The sequence below is a fragment of the Cryptomeria japonica genome, chromosome 10 (assembly GCF_030272615.1).
Source record: "Cryptomeria japonica chromosome 10, Sugi_1.0, whole genome shotgun sequence".
NCBI lineage: Eukaryota > Viridiplantae > Streptophyta > Pinopsida > Cupressales > Cupressaceae > Cryptomeria > Cryptomeria japonica.
In genome coordinates, this window is record NC_081414.1 from 498,909,070 (window position 1) to 498,923,680 (window position 14,611).

A 14,611-nucleotide genomic window follows, 5' to 3' on the forward strand; every position below is an offset into this window, starting at 1 on the left:
AGTTGACCACGATGGGGATTCTCAAATCTTCAAAGTCACAAGCTTTGGTGGCTAATAAAGGGAATCAAAGTAATCAAGGAAAGGCAAGAATCAAAAGCAACCTAAGTCAAAACCACAACAAGATGGAGCACAATCTTCCTCTCCACAACAAGGTGATTCACCATTCTCACCTAAGAGGAAATCATATAAGGACAATCTTTTTTGTGGATATTGCAAGAAGTCAGGACATGATGAACATCATTGTTATAAGAAGGATATTGATGAGTTGAAGAATCTTCTTGAGAAGAATAGAATCAACCTACCTTCTCGAATGTCTACATCGGCTTCTTCTTCCAAGGATAAAGGAAAGGATCACTCTTTTGGGACAAATAAAGGAAAGGGACAAGTTCTTTGTGCTACTACAAGTCATGATTCAGGGAGATGGCTTCTAGATTCAGGGGCTTCTCATCATATGGCATCTTCGCAGTTTATGTTTTCTACATTTGAGCCTTGCCACATGCCGCAGATTTTTATGGGCAATCATACATACATGGATGTGATTGGGAAAGGATCTATTGCCATTGGGGATAACTCCTTCAATGATGTGTTGTGTGTACCCCCACTTGACAAATAATCTTCTTTCTATCTATCAAATCACACATGGGGCAACTAGGAAAACTGTGGAGTTCACACTTGATTCAGTTATCATTAGAGACTTGGAGAGTGGAGCTATCATTGCGACTGGGGTGGTTGATCATGCATCTCGGTTGTACTCTTTTTCAGATTTTGGTCCTATTGATGAGGTTGATTCTACCTATTTTGATGATTCAGATTTTGAGGAGAACTTTGGGCATTTGAACTTGGGGATTCTCACATGTGACCCCGTTCTTGAGTCTTGCATTTCATCTCCTCTTGATATCACACCACCTATTGCACCTGATGATGCAGCTAGTGCGACAATTTTGCCTTCTTATGATTCAATGCAGCAGGATATTTCATGTCTTCCAGCTTCAGTTGATTGGGATGCCTACTTGACAGACATTGCAGGTTTGTTTGTGAACTCCTACATTGCAGATTTGGGAGACACCATTCATGACATTCATCTTCTCTTTGATGAAGATGATCCTTCTTCGATTGTTGCGAGAGATCACTCTGACCCTCTTGTGCATTTTCTACATGATCAATCTTTAGAGGTTGACATGATTGTGGATACTTTTGTACAACACTTGGAGGAGGTCTCTTTATCTTTTGAGGAGACACATGAGTCTTTGGACATTGTTCTACATTCATCTCCATTAGATCTTGGAGTGCCTTTTTCAGCAGTGTGGCGCAGTTTACCACCTTTGGAGGGGGTAACCTTCAGCATCGACATGGGGACACTTGAGCAGTTTTCAAAGATTCCTTTTATCATGAGTATTTTTGCTTCATCTTCCCTCCATGGTTGGGGAGACTTTTTGGATACACCATTGGTTTTGTTTCTTCCTAAGGGGAGGAATGTTGTTCGATGTTCATGGAGCAGTTTCTTCATTCATCTTCGAGCTTCTATCATTGGTGCAAATTCCACATTGAGGGGGGCTTCCTAGTCTCTCTTCTTCTTCTCTCATATGGGGGGGATTTTTTCCTCACATGGGGTTTTGTCCTTCACATACTTCTATGAGAGTTCTTTGTATCTAGTTTTCATCTCTCTTTTGGGGGAGGGTTTTTTCCCATTGGGTTTTTCTCTCTTTCCCCGCTTTGTGAGAGATTTCATTGCATTGGTTTGCATGCATTTGCATTTGTTCATGGGTACCTAACATGGCCTCGTAGCTGGGACCCATCTTGCATTGCTTAGTTGCATTGTAGACTTAAGTGCATTCCCCTAAGTTGCACTTAAGGGGGGGTGTTGGTGTAAATAATTATTCATCTTGCATATTATTACACCTTACTTAAATTTACTTAGGTACATGCATTTCATAGTAGTTTGGGTATGAGACGCTTGGGTGTTTGTGCCACATTGGGATAGTGTGTGTAGGAGAATTTCCACCTTTTGTGGACTTATCTTGTTGTTACACTCCACATTCAGTGGGTGATCCACCTCATGTGGAATATTATATTGTTTCTCCTACCTACCCACACTTATTTGCTACCTACCCTTGTTTCTTATTGAGCCACATGTCATGTTTGTGTGCTCACATATCCATATAGCCTTGCCTATATAAGCAGGCTCATATTCATTGTATGTAACGCTTGATGATCTAGTTGATCAGTATTTTCATCTTGATAGAATACAGTTTATTTCTATCATCTATTTTGTCTTTCTTATTTGTGTTTTCCATTGCCTCTTGATCTTGGCAAAATCTCACAATAGTTAACTCCGGACCGGTAGAATGTAAAGGGATACCACTGCATCTCTAGCCTGACACTTTCAACTGCATGTGTTGTCGGACAAGACTCCTCCATATTTCCAATAAACAATGGAAAGGTAATTTCTGCCTTCTGCCTTATTCTTTTGAAGCTCTGATATGTTTCAAGTTCTCTGAGAACTTCAAGTAGGATCATCTTGTTGGTTGGATAGATCGGAAGTCGGTAAGGACGATTGTCAAAATCTTGAACTCTTATGTATTTAAATTTTGGAAACTGGATAAACCAAGATCCATACTTGCTGATTAAACTTTTGGCTTCAGGAGATAATCTTTGGCGAGTTCCTCCTTGTAATGTCCTTGTGATGTACATCAGGAATACATCATTGACTCGCTTGAAGTGGGTTTTCTCCTTAAGTTGTAGCTGGGGATAACAGTCATAAGACTTGAATTCATTTTCTCCATTGCCAACTACACCTCTGCAGATCAGTCCGGAATATCTAAAATTTCTGGCCAATGAGTAGATAATGTAGGAGCTCATGTAGAATGTCTTCGTCTTCTTAAAATTTATCAACTGTTCATGAAGATTGTTGCTGATTACGCGGGACCAATTGAACATTTTGACTCCCGAGGTAATTTCATCTATAAAATAGTACATCCATGTCTCAAATGGTGCACCCTGAGGGCTGCCCATTACTCTATTCAGCAGTAGGATGATATCACCATATTCTTCTTTGAAGTATCGAAACAACAGATACTTTGGCACTTTTCCCTGGGGTCTTTTCTTTTCCAAACCATGACTTGTTAATATTTGCCGCACAAAGTATAGACTCTGAAAGATTGGCTAAAACCCTTCCATCAGGTGCAATGATCTCTCTTGATTGTGCATTGTAATGAATAGCACATTCAACTATCAGCTCAGCACACTCCTTAGTCGAAGGAAATCCAGCTGCTTCGATGATGCCATTTCTCATCATCCGACAAGCAGTGGGTGTCGGGAGGTGTCCATCATGCCCGTACATTCTCTTTTTGAATTCTTCCATATCTACATGTCCAAGGTTAGTGTCTGTGACGTTCTTCCATTTAGATTTGATCTTTGATTTTGGCTGCACTCCCTTACTGGCGAACTTCATTGGTCCTTTTCTGGAAGGTGTTTCTTTGGTGGTCATCAACTTGCAAAACACATGAAAATTCAATATTATTTCGAAGGTTTTAATTCTGATTTTTGATCCTTTTTCTTGGAATTTTTCACTTTCGCCTGTTAAAAGGTTAAATTTCTGCAAAAAAGCAGACTAAATGTGAAGAATTTAGTCAAGAATTTGATAAATTTAAGAGAAATAAGACAGGATAATAAAAAAATTTAGTCAATTTCAGATTTTTTCTTAGAAACTGATCTTTGTGACTGAAATTCACCTTCAATTCTGAAAATCTGTCTTAAAATCAGAAAAAAGCACTTAATTTCTTGACTTCAATTCTGAAAATTGATTTCTTGACTTTCAAGAAATCAATTTTCACAAAATTTGAGAGAAAACTTCTTCTCAATCACTCTCCAAAATTTCCAACCTGAATAATGAATTTGAAAGTGACTTGTTGAAAATATATAGAGTTTAAGGTTTTTAAACTTAGAAGCTTCTTTGTTTTTTCAATTTTTTTTTGTGTTTTTTTGTGTTTTAATGTTTTAAATCTTTCCAAAATGGGAAGTTTTATTTCTCTCTCAAAATTTCATCCTTGGCTAAGGAATCTTCTAGAATTTCCTTTTAATTTCTAAAATTCTTGAATTTTTTTGAAAATATTTCAAAGTGTTGAAATTATTTTCCCTTCAAAAATAATTGTAAGTGTTGGAAAATATTAAAAATATTTAGTGTCAAGAAAAATTATTTTCCAACCCATTCATTGATTGACCCTTGATTGTCTTCGTGTCTTACACACAGGTTATGGGCGAATTTTCATTTGGTGTAGGCACTTCACATATTCCATTTATGCCTGGGTTGAACGTTGAAGGTCTATGTCTTATCCTTCTTGTGTTTGATCAAATTTCCAAGATGTTTGGGCTATTCCCTTTTGGCAAAACTTTATTATCATGTCCAAGCCCTTTGCCTTGTCCTTGTGAACCTTGTCTCATCATGGGCAGAGTCTAAGGGTGTTAGGCATTCTTTTATATGCCAAGATCGAATTTTGCATTGTGTTTGGCTATATGCCATGGTTGGACTTGAATGTTCATTTGTCAACGTCTTCTCAACCTTGTCTTGACAAACTTTGTTTTAATCCTCATTCTCCAAGTTGTCATCCTTTCATATCTTTATGCTTAGCTATGTGGACTTGGAAGATTATCGGACAACTTTCTCTTTCCCTTGACTTTATTGGGCATTGCTTTATCAAGTCTAGGCGAACTTGGATATGTCTTTGTCAATGTCTTGCTAGAGGGTAGATTTCATAAAAGTCTAGACATCTTTTTCTTTATTTGCTTTCCATCCTTCGAACCTTTGCTAACTTTCTTTTCCATGCCTTTCATTCCTTCTTATGCCTTCTCCAGCTGATTAGGATATGTTTTTGCCAAGGCGGACTTGGCATGTGTTTGGACATGTTTCCTTGGTCATTGATTTATGTTTTATCTCCTTGGGCTTGGCAGACTTGGAAGAGGCTTGGACATGTTGCCTTGGGCGGAGTTCATCCTTCTTGTGGCATGTTTAACTTATGCTTTATGCCTTCATGCTTTTCTATCTTTGTCTTGGGCGGAGTTCATGTCTACCTCGCCATTTTGCATATGCCTAGGCGAACTTTGCCAACCTTTGGACAATCTCTTCATGCTGTTGGGCGGAGTTTGAAGATTCCTCGCCAACTTTAAACTTGGTTAACTTTTCATGTGTATAGGGCGGACTTTGAGTAGGCTTGGACATCTTGTGTGCCATTATATCTTAGGCGGACCTTGAAGTGCATCAACTAATCTATGTTTGCTTTAGTCTTTCTCCTAGAGGGCGGACTTTGATAGTCTCTTTCCATACTTGCCTAGGCGGACTTTACCAACCTCTTTCTAAACTAGCATGGGCGGAGTTTGGAGGTGTCTAGCCAAGGGCGGACTTAATGCTTCTTTAGGCTGTCCAAGGGAGGACTTCATCTTCCTTGTGCCACCTTCCATGTGCCAATGTAGGGCGGACTTTAGACATGCTTGGACAATCCTCCAAGGCGGACTCCATGTGTCTCATGCCAAGGCGGACTTCACTCTTCCTTGGACAAGGCGGAGTTTGGAGAAGCTTGGACATGCTTCCACTTTGCTTTGCCATCTCTTCTTAATCTTGGTGAACTTGGAATCCTTTTGGCCATGCTTGGTGTGGCTTATCTTTAACCAAAGGTAGGAGTTTACTTGACTCTTGCCATGAGTTTCTTAACTGAATGCAGGAGTTTAGCATGTGTTTGCCAACTTGTTTGTGTATGGGCGGACTTGAAGAGAGCTTGGACAATCTTGGCTTGGGCGGACCTGGAGGATGTCCTGCCATTAGCCATGTTCAACTTCATGCCTTACAACTTGGGGCGAATTTCATCTGGACAGCCATGTGCCTACCTCCATTATCACCTTTATACTTTATCAGCGATGTTCATGCCAAGTTTTATCTAGAACAAAACCCTAATTAGGGTTACCACCTTGCTCATTATACAAAGACATAATTTTTCAAATCTGAGGACATGGGCTTTTGATCATATGGCTGATTTTCTGGAAAAAACCCTAATTAGGGTTTCCATCTTGCTTTTAACCCTTAGAGACCAATTTTTTTTTAATTCTGACAACATGGGCAATTATGATATGGGCTGAGGATCAAAACCCTAATCTCAAAAAAAGCAGAAAAAAGATAACCCTGCATTTTGTACTTAGAGGCTAAATTTCTCTAATCTGACAACATGGGCAGTGATCAAATAACATGAGGAACAAAACCTAGGTTCTACTTTCAAAAAAGCAGAAAAAAGCAAAAAGGAAGCCAAAAAAAGCTGCTTCCCGAAATGTGCCCAAAGTGCCAAAAACAAAACTTTCTATTTTTTTAGAAAAAAGCAAAAAAGCAAATAAAAGCAGAAATTCCTAAAAATAGAAAGTTGTCAGAAATGAACCAAAGCAATTGCGATCCTCGTCCTTCAGACCTTCTAAGCACTTTGGCAACATTCAAACATGATTCTGAGCAGCATGATTTCATTACTTGGCTTGGGATGACTTTAGAAACTTTGACTCAAAACTCTAAAAAAAAAATGGATTTACGAATCTGCAGAGCTAGGACAAAACCCTAAAAAGAAAAAATAGGGGGTCCCCATCTGGGATGTGTGAAATAGGTCACAATAGGTCCAAGATTAGTGCAACATTGTCCCTAATAAAGAGCCAATATTGTATGTTGAGGACGTGTCATTAATTGCAACAAATGTCCAAGAAAAATTCCCCCATTTTTCAGCTATGGAAGTAGTTGCACCATGTAATGATGATTTGCAATGTATGGAAATGATTGGACCCTACGATGATGATTTGCAAGATATTTGTTATGTTGTTGTGAAGAATGTTTTGACTTTGATTGACCCCCATAGAGAGGAATTGCAAGTTGATTAATGAAACCCTGATGATATTGGAGAGACAAAGGTTATACCCTATAGCTTGGGGCATAGGGATCCCTTTCTTCAGGATCAAAGATAGTGACATGCATTGGTCTAGGATCCAGGAGACTATGTCTTTGATAGTGCTACTCTCACAGTCAGTTGTAGTTTTTCCATCCCCTACATATTGACAAAACTAAAGTCAAACTTGATCAATGATCTTGTTGATGGGTTAGTTTGTAGTCATGAAAAGGAGGCTTTTGATTCATACATGACAAATCTAGGAAGGGCCAATGTGGACACTAAAGGACAAGGGACACATTCACCAAGTTGTCACTTCACTACACCTAAAGACCAAATGGAGTTAGTCGGGAAGTTTGATGTTAGAAGAAGGTAAGCAAGACAAGTTTTATTTTGGTGTTCAAGATTTTGTGACTAAGCTAGGTATGGTGTTGTGGGTTTTGCATTTCAAACAAATTGGAGGAATTGTGAAAAATGACTCCCCCAATTTTAAGCATCATGGATGGGTCACCATTTTGGGTGACATGTGATACTTCCATGTGGAGTTTCAATTGGCAACATCTACAATATTATTCTAAGGTGGGTCAACCATTAGAGGTTGTACTAGGTCTACCTTGGACCCACACTGCATGAAATTTGATTTTTCAAGGCTATCGTTGAGCATTAATATCATGATGAGTTGAGGAGGCATGGTGTTTTCATTGAAAGATTCCAAGGGGAAATTTTCTTTTACGATAGGGTAACATAGTATGAACAAGATGAGATGACTTATCTCCAACAAAGCACGAGGTAGTTCAGTCATGATAAGATGTTATCCTTATATAACAATGGTGGCACTCTCAGGACAGCAATGAACTTAATCTCTAGTCCTAAAATTTTGTCATCATGGGTAACGACCACCCTATTACTTCATTGGTATGCACATAAGTGGTTTTTTTAGGGATTCCCAGCTATGGTGAAGATCGATTTACAGCCAATGGTCTTTAATGGAAGGTTCTTAGTTTGTGTATGGTTGTTTACCACTCCTCTAGTATTGGAGTTGGTTGTAATATTTTAAGTTCTAGATGGTATAGGAGTGATACATTTTGAGAGGATTTCCTTGCATGGTAATATTAGGGGAAAGGTTCTGTTATGTGGGCAATTGTTTCGGCCATCCTAGCATTGATGTGGATAAGCTGCCAAGTGAATTGTGATGATTTATTTCCAACTCAAGGGTATAGTCATAAAATTCAGCTAGATGTTTGGGATCCCTCATCACATAAACAAGTGGGCACAACAACATGCTAACATAGGAGATGGATACGTGGAATGCAACAACTCATATGTCATAGGAGAAATCAGCATAATATGAGGCATGCCAAGTAAACATCCAATGGGAGTCCACTATGGAGTTGAAACCCAAGGGAGAGTAGGTAGAACTTCCAGGCATTGAAGGAGGAGATCCTATAGTGGTTATGATGGAAGACCATTGGGTGACAAACGTAACTTCTTCCAAGGGTGAGATACTTGATCCAAATGGTGTTTGGTCTAGTGTGGATGAGTTCAGCTTTACACTACTAGGGTGGCCACCAAATGGAACAATTGTAAGATGGAACCTTCTTGTTGAGAACCACCCACTTGACATAATGAGGAGTCTTGGTTGCAATAGACATGAGCCAAGGGCCACTTGTTCAGATGTTAGTTCAGCTGCCCTCAATATTTCCAGCATTGCATTCACTTCTCTTGTAGCCAAAGAAAAGTTCTCAGCAATTATATTTCTGATTCAGAGCCAAAAAAATGCAATGTCACAGCCATGATATGGTGCTACTACTAGTTGTACTTACATTGGTCACATTTCTTTGAGAAGTACAGTATAGAGGTAAAGTTCAAGGGAAAGGAGTCCATATAGGTGTGTTTAACCATAAGATTGAGTGATCTTCAGTCAGATGCTTTTGTTGGAATATTTTAGGCATTGCGTGGTTGTTGCTAGCTTCTGTGCTGCTGATTTTTGCAAGGGATTATCAATATTGCAGCTATTGTATCATTTTAATATTGCTGATTTCAAGGAAACAATTATTTCAGCTACTGCAATGATGTTTTGGGTAACACCCGGAATGAATTTTGTTGACTGCAACTTCATTCCACCTTGTATACAAGCTGAGTGGTCCAAACTCATAAGGGTTCTTGTCTATAGTACAATGATAGGATCCATTGGGAACTCAAGGGAGTTATCATCATACCCATTTGGGGGTCAGAGTGGCACAACAAAAACATGGTGGGAAATGCATAGAGCAGCACTTGGTCTTACGAGAGTTTGTCGATCACCAACATATGGATAGTTGGTTGTCTTCATTGCTTGATCGAAGTTGAAGATGGGAAGGCACAATATCTAAATCACATGAGCATTACTGTAGGATTCATGATATTGGCATGGAGACATTTGAATGTTCGGATTCGCTAAGACCCTTTGGAAGAACATGCATCATCATAATACAACTCATCAACATAGACTATGTTACTGGGTTCTTGTCTCAAAGGTCGGGTTTTGAGTCGGGTGCAGTTTGGGTTCTCACCTAAGTTCGTCCTTGGTGCATCCCTGACACTCAGGTTCTCTGTGAGTCAGTTTGGCTTAGCCAAACCTATATAGAACTTGGGCGTCAGGGATGCACTTGGCTGCGTGGACGCCAAAAAACGGCCCTGCCACTTTAAAAAACTCATTTTTTAATGCCTCAAATTGTTGACCAAACCCTAATTTCGCCCATTTGAGTCCATTTTGATCTTCTATAATTCTATTGCCTCATTCGTTGATTTCATTGCTCCATGCTTGCATTTTTCACCATTTTTTTCTTTCAAACTTGTTTTGAAGGTGGTTGCATTTTTCTTTGAAGGTGAAGGCCATGGAGGTGTGAGACACACATCAAAGGCTTAGGAATCATTGGAGAAGGCAGATTTAGCCATTAAAGGTGAGTGAATCCTCATTTTTTTCAAGTTTTTAATAATTTTTTTCGAGATTTTTAAAAAATTTTGAGTTTTTCTTAAATTTTATTAAGAAGTTTTGAATATTTTTTTACACTTTGTATGCATAATAGGGGGTTATAATGCTAATTTTTTTTCCAATTTTTTTCAATAATGTTTTGAGTTTTCCATTTTAGGTCCATTATTCATACATAATAGTTGCAAGTGGAAGCTCTGCCTCTAGCTCATCTACTAGGGCTTGAATTGAAGTGAGCACTTTTAAAATTGACGATGATTCGCCACTTTGGCATTATACAACAATGATCAAGCAAATGTTTTGGGGTGGGAGTTTTCTTTGGCAGTGTAACCATTGTGGCATAGAGTATACTAGCTCATACTTTCAAGTGAAAGGTCACTTTTGTGCCATCCTTGGACATGGAATAAAAGCTTGTAAGGGACCAGATAACAAAGGGCTGCCAAAAGCTCTAATCTTACAATATATTAGAGAACAAGAGGAAGCCAATAGGAGAAGCTACAAACCAAAGACTGATCATCCTCTTGCCAAGGTAACCTTGAAGAGGTCTCTTAGTGGCTCCACAAGACTAGCTGGCTCACATCCTTTCATGGCAATGTCACCACCTTTTGTACCAGAGGATGTTGTGGTTACATGGCAAAGAGGCCCATTGGATAGGGCCTTCAAAAATGAAAGCAAATAGATTGCAGATCAAACCATTGCTCGTTATATTTATGGAAATGGGCTTCCTTTCAACATTGTAAGATCACCTTATTTTCAAGGGAAGGTGCATACCCTTTGCAATACACCTGATTATGTTTGCCCCAAGTATCAAAAGGTGCAAACCACCTTATTGGCAAAGGAGAAAGCTTTTGTAGAGACACAATTAAGAGTCATCAAAGATACATGGCCTAAAACAGGTGTGTTCATCGTTTTTGGTGAATGGAAAGATTGCAAAAATAGGCCATTGATTAATGTTATAGTAGTGTCCCCTAAAGAGGCGGTGTTTTTGAAAGCAGTGGATTATGAGGGGCAAGTGAAAGATGCAAGTTTCATTGCCAATATCCTCATAGAATGCATTGACATAGTGGGGCCTCAAATGCTGTCCAAGTCATAATGGACAATGCTAAAAATTGTAGGGTAGTTGGGTCTATAGTGGAGGTGACATATAGTCACATTTTCTGGACACCATGTGCAGTCCACTCACTCAATTTAATATGCAAAAGATTGGCACACAAATTGATGTGGTCAAACAATTTACACGGAGGGTGAGGAGATTCAAATGTTGTGACTAATCATCACATGTCACAAGCCGTATTCAGGACCTTCTCCAAGTTGGAGTTGTTGAAGGTAATTTAAATTTTTTATTTTTTAATATTTTATTTTTTATTTTTTATGGTTGATATATGACGTGTATTTTTTTAATGCAATGTTAGGTTGCCGAAACATGATTTGTATCTCACACACTCCTCTTAAGATGACTTGTGAAGGTGCAAGATGCCTTGAGTGCTATGGTCATCAACATCTTGTGGAGTGTATGGAAGCAATCAAACAAAAAAAGATCCCAAAAAGTAAGAGCATTGATCCTTCATGATGATTGGTGGTATTGTGTGGAATATGTTTTGAGTTTCACCAAGCCCATCACGAGCATGATTAGGTATGCCAATACTGATCGCCCATGTTTGGGTGAAATTTATGATGACATGGACTGCAAGGTGAGTAAAATAATAACAATAATAAAGGCAAATTGTGCAGCAAATTGTTGTTGAATGTTGGAACAAGATGACCACCCCCTTACATCTCTTAGCATTTTCTTTGATGCCAAATTTTTATACCACAAAGATGCTTGCATTGCCAAGGAGGGTGCCACCATATAGAGATGTGGAGGTTGCTAATGGCTATAGGGCTGCATCTAAAAAGATATGTTTAGATGATGAAACAAGAAATATTGTCTTGATGAAGTTTGGCCAATTGGTATCTTCAGAATATCATGATACTATACCTCATGTTGCATATGGGATGGATGCTAATGAGTGGTGGTATGTACATTGTCAAGGCTCCATTTTCTTGCAATCTCTTGCAATTAAAATTCTCTCCAAGTATTTATATTTATATTTTTTACTTTTATCATTTTCTATTCGATGCTATCGTATTAAAATATATTTATTTTATAATTTATAATTATGTTTGAACTTTTAAGTTTTTAACTAAATATTGTCTACAAACTCAATAGATTGTAAGTTCTTCAGCTGAGTGGAATTGGAGTACATACTCCATCCACTTGGCCATGCAAAAAAAGGAGAGGATTTGGTTTACATGCACTCCAACCTTCGTCTGTTGTTACATAAGAAACCCGAATATAATGTGAGTGCAACAAGGAATTGGGATCTAGACCTTGAGTGTGCTGATTTAGACGCTACAATTGCACAACTTGCCCTAGTCTCTATATATGAGGCAGCTTTAAAACTTGACATAGATGTAGTTAGTGGTAGTGGCAATCCAATGTATTATGGTTCAAGTGATGTTGAAGTTGAACCAAATGATGACCTTGGGCTTGATGCTTTTGATGAAGATTTATATGGAGATTAAATCCCACATGGCTTGTAATTTGAATTTTCATTGTCATGACATTTTGAGACTTGAAAGTTGAATATTATCATGTTTGCAAATTATGAATATGAAATTACAATATTATGAATATTTATTGGCAATTATGGATTTATGTATGGGAAAGGTACATTGTGTGGATTATAATAATCATAATTTTGATATTTCAACACATACACACGCATATGTGTGTGTGTGTGTGTGTGTGTGTGTGTGTGTGTGCGTGCGTACCCAAGGAATTTTTTTTGTTGTACCCACAAATCCTTACCTGTACTCAAATCGGTAACTTAGGCATAGAGATATTTAAGCATCTCAATTTGCATTGTTGAGGACAAACAACCATGGGGAGGGAGGATTTGTCATGAGAGGAAGCTGCCTCTAATGTTCTGTTATCTTTCTCAGCATATTCATCCTCAAAATTACAGCAGGTCTACCCATAACAGGAGAATACAAGAGTTAGTCTTTTGCTGATCAGGGCACTAGCCCTTCAAATCCCACAAATCTCGGGCAAAGAAACTCTTTTCTTGTTGGAATTGAATGGTTTTACAGCCAACTAATGTGTCATCCTCCATACATCCTCAAAATTCTGCAGTTTGTTAGTTCTCACCAATGAATATATGTGATACTTTATGACAACCAAATTAAAATTGTGCGATTACACATTTTCCATGATGAATTGGTTAGTATCCATATGAAATTGAAGGTGACTCTACAATTTCATTGATTCTGAAATTGCTGAAAATTAAATGAATCGTCATATATACTAGAGAAGATGTTTTCTGAAATCATTAATACTTCTGGTAAAAATGAAATTTGTCACAATTTTTCAGGAATACCAGTTAGGAGCATAAAAGTCCCTTTTGAAGCATTCTACTTCTCAAGCCATGCATACATAGTATGAGAATTTTCTTGAAAACTTGTAAAATTCTCCGCCCCTTTCTATTCGGTTGGTTGATTCATGCCTGTGAAATAAGCTTTTTTTACTTCTATTATCTGCACTATGTATGGCTATCTGACTTGGCATCAGTTGCAGTGGGAATGATTCTTTAAAAAAAAAACAGCCAGAGCCGTATAAAGATGCTTTGACATGAAGTGTGCTTGATTTCTGTTTGATGCAGAGATTAGAAAATCGCCATACTTGGCGAGTCTGAGTCCGAGACATGCTCGCCGAGTCTCTGGAACTCGGACTCGGGCTCGATTGAGTTTGGTGAGAAAACTCGGCAGACTTGCTGAGTTGGCGAGTTTGGCATAAACTCGCCAAACTCGGCGAGTCCAGCGCCTGAAACTCGGCTACTGGCCGGGTTAAGTAAAATGACAAAAAAAAAACATTTTAAAAAGTTTTTTTTAAAATGAATGGTCTCGTCTTTGTTCACTACAACCTCCGCCTGAGAATGAGAAAAATTAGGGTTACAACATGTCAGCCAATAGAAAAATAACACCCGACGCCTTTATTAAATAATAAGTTTTTTTGGCCTCGTGGGGTGCTGGCCCTCGACCCCACCCTGTATCGCGCTGCCCTTTGACCCCACATTGGGGGCGCTGCCCCCAAACCCCTGTCGAAAAATATGGGGGGAAATTGCATCACTGATTGGATTGACCAGGTAGATATAGAGGCTGAAACTGTAGCCATGGCAGAGGAGGAGCGGAGAGCACGAGCACAGACAGGAGATTCAAAGGCAGATAGTGACACGGATGTTCTTGATGTTGGTGAGCATGGCATGGTGTCACGAGGAGTGGCTATGGCTGTCGAATCATCCAAGACCTACCTTAGATGCCTTCGCAGGGGGCTGGGGTCGTAGGGTGCAAGCTCCTCTGAGCCATAGGCTTGTAGTTGTATTTACCTTTGGTATTTTTATGAAACATTTGATGATGATCATATGATGACATGGATTTTTTATTCCATGAGTTTTGTTATATTGTATACATTTGACAATATTTATATATCTATGTTTGTTATTTCCTTCGGCTACAATTTGCGTTTATGCTTATATGATTGATGTATACTTGTGTATGTAATCAAATGAGCTGAGTTTGATGATGTTATTGTGTCTTTAAGGTGTATTCAATAAAGGGTGCCTGAAACAAGTTTTAAATCTTTAAAAATCTCTAAATCTCTTGAGTTTTTCACTTTCCCGAGTCCAGCCGAGTCTGA

At 38.7% G+C, this 14,611-nt stretch overlaps 1 protein-coding gene across 1 annotated transcript in view; it reads left to right on the forward strand.

The window, feature by feature from the left end:
* LOC131039364 (uncharacterized) overlaps positions 1–14,611 on the forward strand; it is a 116,467-nt gene that overhangs the window by 84,452 nt on the left and 17,404 nt on the right. The gene's annotated exons all lie outside the window — the stretch shown is intronic.